The sequence below is a fragment of the Rattus norvegicus genome, chromosome 10, assembly GCF_036323735.1.
Source record: "Rattus norvegicus strain BN/NHsdMcwi chromosome 10, GRCr8, whole genome shotgun sequence".
NCBI lineage: Eukaryota > Metazoa > Chordata > Mammalia > Rodentia > Muridae > Rattus > Rattus norvegicus.
In genome coordinates this window covers 71,015,167-71,021,419 of record NC_086028.1, presented here as the reverse complement: position 1 = coordinate 71,021,419, position 6,253 = coordinate 71,015,167, and the positions used below count along the sequence as shown (strand labels likewise).

At 44.8% G+C, this 6,253-nt stretch overlaps 2 protein-coding genes across 16 annotated transcripts in view; one reads left to right on the top strand and one right to left on the bottom strand.

Annotated features, from left to right (window-relative positions):
* Window positions 1-6,253, top strand: part of LOC134480843 (large ribosomal subunit protein eL21-like) — a 1,068,210-nt gene that overhangs the window by 654,959 nt on the left and 406,998 nt on the right. The window lies entirely within an intron of this gene.
* The window catches only part of Bcas3 (BCAS3, microtubule associated cell migration factor), a 459,409-nt gene that overhangs the window by 149,073 nt on the left and 304,083 nt on the right, over window positions 1-6,253 (bottom strand). The window lies entirely within an intron of this gene.

The window sequence follows — 6,253 nt, the reverse complement described above, 5'->3', positions numbered from 1 at the left end:
CTACATTTTAAACAGGAAAAGATAGTTACATGCACTTTTCCTGTATAATCTGTTTGGGAACAAAATTTGTCTGAAGCCCTCTCTAGGGAATATCAACAACATGAATACCCGTTTTCCCCAAAGAAGCATGGGCTCAAGATAGGTTCTCTCTCGATGGTTCAGGGGTTGAAGCACTTGCTGAGCAAGCCTGAGGACCCAAGTTAAACCCCGGAATCCCACAGGAGCGGGGGAATATCTGACTCTTCTGAGCTTTATGAGTGTGTCTGAATATGCAAGTCTAAGAATTCAATGAATGAATTAATGTATGTACGTACATATGTTCAGTTGGTTTTCATGAAACAGGGTTTCTCTGTATAGCCCAAACTGTCACAAAACTCACTCTATAGACCAAGCTGTTGTCAAATTCAGAGATCTGCCTGCCTCTGCTGCCCAAGTGCTGGGATTAAAGGCATGTGCCACCACTGCCTCACTCAAGTTAATAACGTTTTTACAAAACTAGTTTTAAAAGCATCTTATTTATTTAATTTATGTGTATGGATGTTTTGCCTACATGTATATTTGTGTACTGGGTACTGCATGCATGCCATGTGTTTGTGGAGGCCGGAAAAGGGCACTAAATCCCTTAGAACTGGAGTTAGGGATGGCTGTGAGCTGCCATGTAGGTGCTGGGAACTGGGATCCCCTGGACGAGCAGCCAGTGCTCTAACCACCCAGCCACCCAGCCACCTGCCCATATCTATGCTTTTAAAGATATAACACAGTACAAAAGAAAAAAAAAAAACAAATCAGCACACAAGGAAATATTCCTGAGGATAGTCACTGTGATTTTGTTTCTGAAGCAAGTAGCTGTAAATCCATCCACAGGATGAAGAGCAGCACTACAGGACTGAGGACTGGGTGCTCCTGGGCTATCAATCAGGAATAAGCCCGGGGCCAGAGCAGCTTGGCATGTGTTGGCTTTGTAATCTTGGACATAGTCATAAGTTTTAGTTTGGATTGGTTCCCCCATCGTTGAGAGCAAAACAGTAACAATGGCTACACTCAGAGTTACCTATGGTGAGCAGTCAGTGAGGGGGCGCGCCTGTGTGGTGAGCAGTCCGTGAGGGGGCGCGCCTGTGCCTGTGCACTACCTGCCATTGCTGATGTGCAGAGCAGACGTGTGCACTGAATGGCAGGTGACAGAACCACTGGTACAGTAGGGTGAGGACAGGGAAGAAAGCAGAGGTTGCACTCTCTGGGCATGGAACTGATAAACCCTGGAAGTTGGCATGTTGAGGGCAGTCTCCTTTCCCTGAGGCACACTGCACCGGGTTCTAAGTGACCCATTATCAAAAAGGCACTGCGAAAAGGATAGCACTGAGGCTTCAAGTATAGAGTATGTGAGAACTACTCCTGTAGCTTTCTTGTTCTTCATAAGTTCTTCTGGATCTATGAAGCTGTTTCAATCACAGAGTAGCCTGCACTTTCACGTGGGAACTCCTTTTCCACACTCTACTGATGTGAAGAACACACACACGCATATGCACATGCACATACCAGCTGCTCACAAGTCTTCTAGAACCCAAGCTTCTCTTCACAGATCAGCTGAGTCGCTTTTAGGCTAAAAGTCAGTTTGGTGTCCTGTTTTAGAAGCAGTGAGTTTGTTACAATCATTTGGGGTCTGGCTGAGATGGCATCTTGATCCACACGGGACTTAACCTGTTTAGTCACCTGGTCACCTGACACATTTAGGAAGCACCTACAATTCAGAGTGCTAGAAAGACTGAGCTACACAGATGCTCTGCAGGAAAATGGACACATCCTACAGAAGCTAGAGAGCTAGACTTTAGGCCTGTACTTGGTGCTCTTCTCAACTGACTCTTTAGTGGGGAAAAAGCTCAAATTCTATTGGTCTGCCGGGGAGAGACTGCTAAGAGCTTTGGGGAATAACTTCCTCCAGAAGGAGAAAGGCTGACTTTGATCCTCTGCTCCCCATATGAGCACATGCTGAGGGCTCTGGGACCACGAACCCATTCAGCTCTCGGCCAGGAAGAGGTGAGTTTAGGGCACTAGCAACTTCCCACTTCCCATATTCATACTGGGCAGAGCAGGACCTACCCGCTTGGTAAAGGGCTTAAGAACAGGAAGGAGGCATAGCCCAGATCTCACTGGGGCCCAAAGCAGGGCAGGCCTGACAGCATGTGGGAGTAATCACCAACAGCAATTTGTTCCTTGTATGTCAAGGTCATCAACATTCCTGCTGTTGCAGCCACTGCAAGTCTGCACCAGTTCCTGGGGATCACACAGGATCACCTATAGTACTTGTCTGCCATTTCCCTCATGCTGGTCCCTCTCCAGACCGAGTTCTCTGTCTCTTTCTCTCTCTCTGGCGGTCTTTTGGTCTTTCGTTGACCAACAGACAGTTCTATAGCTGCTCACTGTGTGGGGCCCACCAGAAGACCAGCTGGATTTGTTGAAATAAAACAAAATTTCCTTCCTAAACCACTCTTTTTTCCCCTGGCTGTATGGCTCTTAGACCTCACTGCCTGCTCTGCCTTGGGAAGGTGGGAAGGTGGGAAGGCAGAAAAGACAACTGTTGTTTGTTTGTTTGTTTGTTTGTTTGTTTGTTTTGTTGCCTTCCCCTCCTTCCCTCTTTAAGGTAGAAAGGAGAAAAAAATCACATTTTGCATTTCCCAGTCGTGGAAGACAAAGCCAGGTGCTTTGATGCTTTTTGAACAGTATCCTGAGGAGTTGAGGCAGGTGACTGACAGTCTAGATCACAGTGCCTGTCCCTCCTGCCTGGCGTGGACCTTGATTTCAGATGGACTTGGCATTCCTAATACTCTCCCATAACCGACTTTTTTTCAAATTTAAAAAATTTACTAGTTTCCAAGACAGCTTCACTCTCAACTGAGGAAAAGACAACGTGATATGGTGGGAATTAGACCTGAAGGGAGGAAACAAGCCACTGTGTTTTCAAAGCAATTATATTCTAGAGATATTTAATGAAATAGCTATAAATCCTGCTTTTAAGAAAGTCACAGCAACCAATCTTGTTATTTTTAACATGGGTATTTTGGTTTTGAAAGATTCCACTTCAAGGTTCCCAAATTCAAGTTTTTCACATAATGCTTGGTCTGATATGTGTGGGAAAAAAAGACAAATCCAAACATGGAATATTATTTTTGAAAAATCCTGCACTAAATGTAAAGGTCCCGTAACATGGGATATCTGAGTCTTCTGAACTGTTCACATGACCTTCCTTCTATTTATAGGACGGCAGCAATTCCCATTTGAATATGGAGGGATACCTTGTAGGAGAGCTTGGTTTAGTGCAAATAAACTTGAGGAAAGTGTTGACTTAAAAATAAAATGCTGGAGAGCAGGGAGGGCTTCTTCCCCTCTGTGAAACTTTCCGTTACAGTTGTAAACAAAGGCAGGTTTGGCTCAGCGGCTCAGCTGAGCTGAGGAGAGTTAGGAGTACATCAAACCTCCCAGGGTGAGGAAATGTTTGTAAACCAGTTAGTAAATCACTCGGGTCACCATGCTGAACAGCCAGGGACAGACTGCCAAGGCCCAGCTGTGAACGGAGGGAGCTAGGCATGGCCGCACAGCCTGAACCCCAACTGCTAATGGCCCACCGGTTCCATTCCATGCCCTGTCCCCTCTGACTCATTAGAACTTCAGTGGCCACGGCTCCTCACTGCTATCCCCTGTGGTAGGCCACGATGGGACTTCTCCAGAGGGACACTAACTTAGGGACAAGCTTGAGGGTTCCAGCTGGAAGCAAGAACCACTATGTAAAAGAAGAGCAGTTAGCAGAGGCACAGTAGAGTTCCTGGGAATTGCAAATTACCTGTTCAGTGTGTACACTCACTATTTCTCCCACAGAGGCTGCGCGGTTTCCCTCGATTCTGCAGATTTTCTAGGAATGTGGAAAGAGTAAGTTGTTCACAAGCTCACTGGGCCTTCACCAACAACTGCCAGATGAATGCACTCTAAAGTCTTATTGCAGAGGGATCTGGTGACTAACATTCGGTTCTCTTCCTTAATCTTTACACTCCAAAAATACCTTCTTTTTTTTTTTTTTTGGTTCTTTTTTTCGGAGCTGGGGACCGAACCCAGGGCCTTGTGCTTGCTAGGCAAGCGCTCTACCACTGAGCTAAATCCCCAACCCCCCAAAAATACCTTCTTAAAACCGCATTTTTGTTCTCTACAGTGAAAGCAGTCCGCCCTGTGCACTAAAGCTAGGCTATGAATACAGTGTAAAAACAGTTTTCAAAGGAGAAGGATCGCGTGGATGAGATGTGTGTTTAAAATTTAAGATGAAAGGAACGTGGGACAGACAGAAGGATGAAGAGGGGAAGGGAGGGGAAGTCAGGAGGGAAAAAAGGAAAAGAAGGAAAATTGGGAAGAAAAGTATTCTTCCTAGGAGCTGCCAAAAAGGAAGCTTTGCTTTTGCAGAGCATGCATAACAGGCACAGACACTGGTAACTCTCCACAATCACAGTTCACTACCAAGTTCACAGCACCATGCTGTGAGGTCACCCATGCTGAGCTGATCCTATTCAGAGAAAATTCAGTACCTCGATTTTCCCAGATTGCAACATGATAGACACTAGTCTGTCACCCCAATACAGGTATCAGTCTATTTGTCCCCAACAGACAACAAACACAATTAGGGATTGCTTGGGGATCTTGTTAGCCCAGGGCCAGCCTGTATCCCAGCTCCTCCTGTAACCAGGGCATTTTCAGCTAGCATCGAAAAGTTAACCTGCTCTATCTAGAGATCAAACGAGATTTTGGCCCAATAGGATCATTTTCTAATCTAGGCTGCTCCAGTCTGAGAAAAACAATGAGATTCAGAAGCAAACTGAACGTTATTACTAGGAAGAAAAAATGAGGAAAGACAAGTATTTTTGAAATTTGCAGTAAATGCTTCAGGACAGGTGACAAAGGGCATTGGGTGATAGATCTGGGATCGAATCCTGACCCAACCTCTACAATTTTGGTTGCTGGTGTTAGGTCAGGCAAAATGGGGCAAAACCATCACCCTAGGATCTGCGGACAATATTAATGTCAGAGGTGCTGGACTACACACAGCAATGCCTGCACATGAAGTGCAGCAGTGCCCGCACCTTTCTTTCTCTGCCTTAACTCTTCCCCTTACTGTCATGGGCTCCAGCTGAAGGAACAGAGGAAGTGTACCTACCACGATGAACTGCAACCGAAGCAAAAGAGTGCGAACCCCCACACAATCGATGGACTTGACTCAAAGTTTGGATATTCAGCAACTCAAACATGTTGTTCACAGCTCATGTTCCCAGCTTGAGGAATTCCTCTTGGATCCTCTCTGCAGGAGCCAATGATGGTTTCCACATTACAGCGATCACCCCACTATCCAGCTGGCAGCCAACTTCAGAACATGCACACACTTCAATGGGCTTGAGTCAGAAAGTGGGTGATTAATACTGGGCAGAACAATGACTTTTCTCTAGTCTGACTGTCACCGGTGGGTGCTTGAAATGAAGAGGAAACATTGCCCCACAGACTTAAATTAATTTATTTATATGTTATATAAAGTTTAAAAAGAAAGAACCTGGGGGCTGGAGAGATGGCTGAGCGGTTAAGAGCACTGACTGCTCTTCCAGAGGTCCTGAGTTCAAATCCCAGCAACCACATGGTGGCTCACAACCATCTGTAATGTGATCTGATGCCCCCTTCTGTTGTGTCTGAAGACAGCTACAGTGTACTTAGATATAATAAATAAATCTTTAAATAAAAAAGAACCTATAATTTTATTGGAACTAAAAGACAATTGAATAATGATCTATAATTTAAAAAGTTACCAGTCCTCTTTTGTTCAGTTTGAGAGATGAATAAAGAGATTTAAGTAATACTAAGTATCTGTTTTGCTCAGAGTTCAAAAGGTGTCTCCACAATCCCATATAGGGGCTCTAGGGTTTTGAATCGGGGTCTCATGTAACCTGGTTGTTATCTAATTTGCTATGTATGTAGTGAAGGGTGACTTAGAATGTAGAGTCCTCCTGCCTCTACCTCCTTACTGGGGTATTATAGTGTGTCAGCCACACCTAGTTTATTTTATATCCTGAGAAGGTCACACTGGAATCTGTATAGAACTGTTATAACTAAGTCAACAGCGTGATCTCAGAGGCTTTGTTTGTTTGCTTACCTATTTTAAAAGAGAATATAAGACACAAAGAACCAGTTTCAAACTGGCTCACATGGAAGCCAAAGTTACTTTTGTTCATTT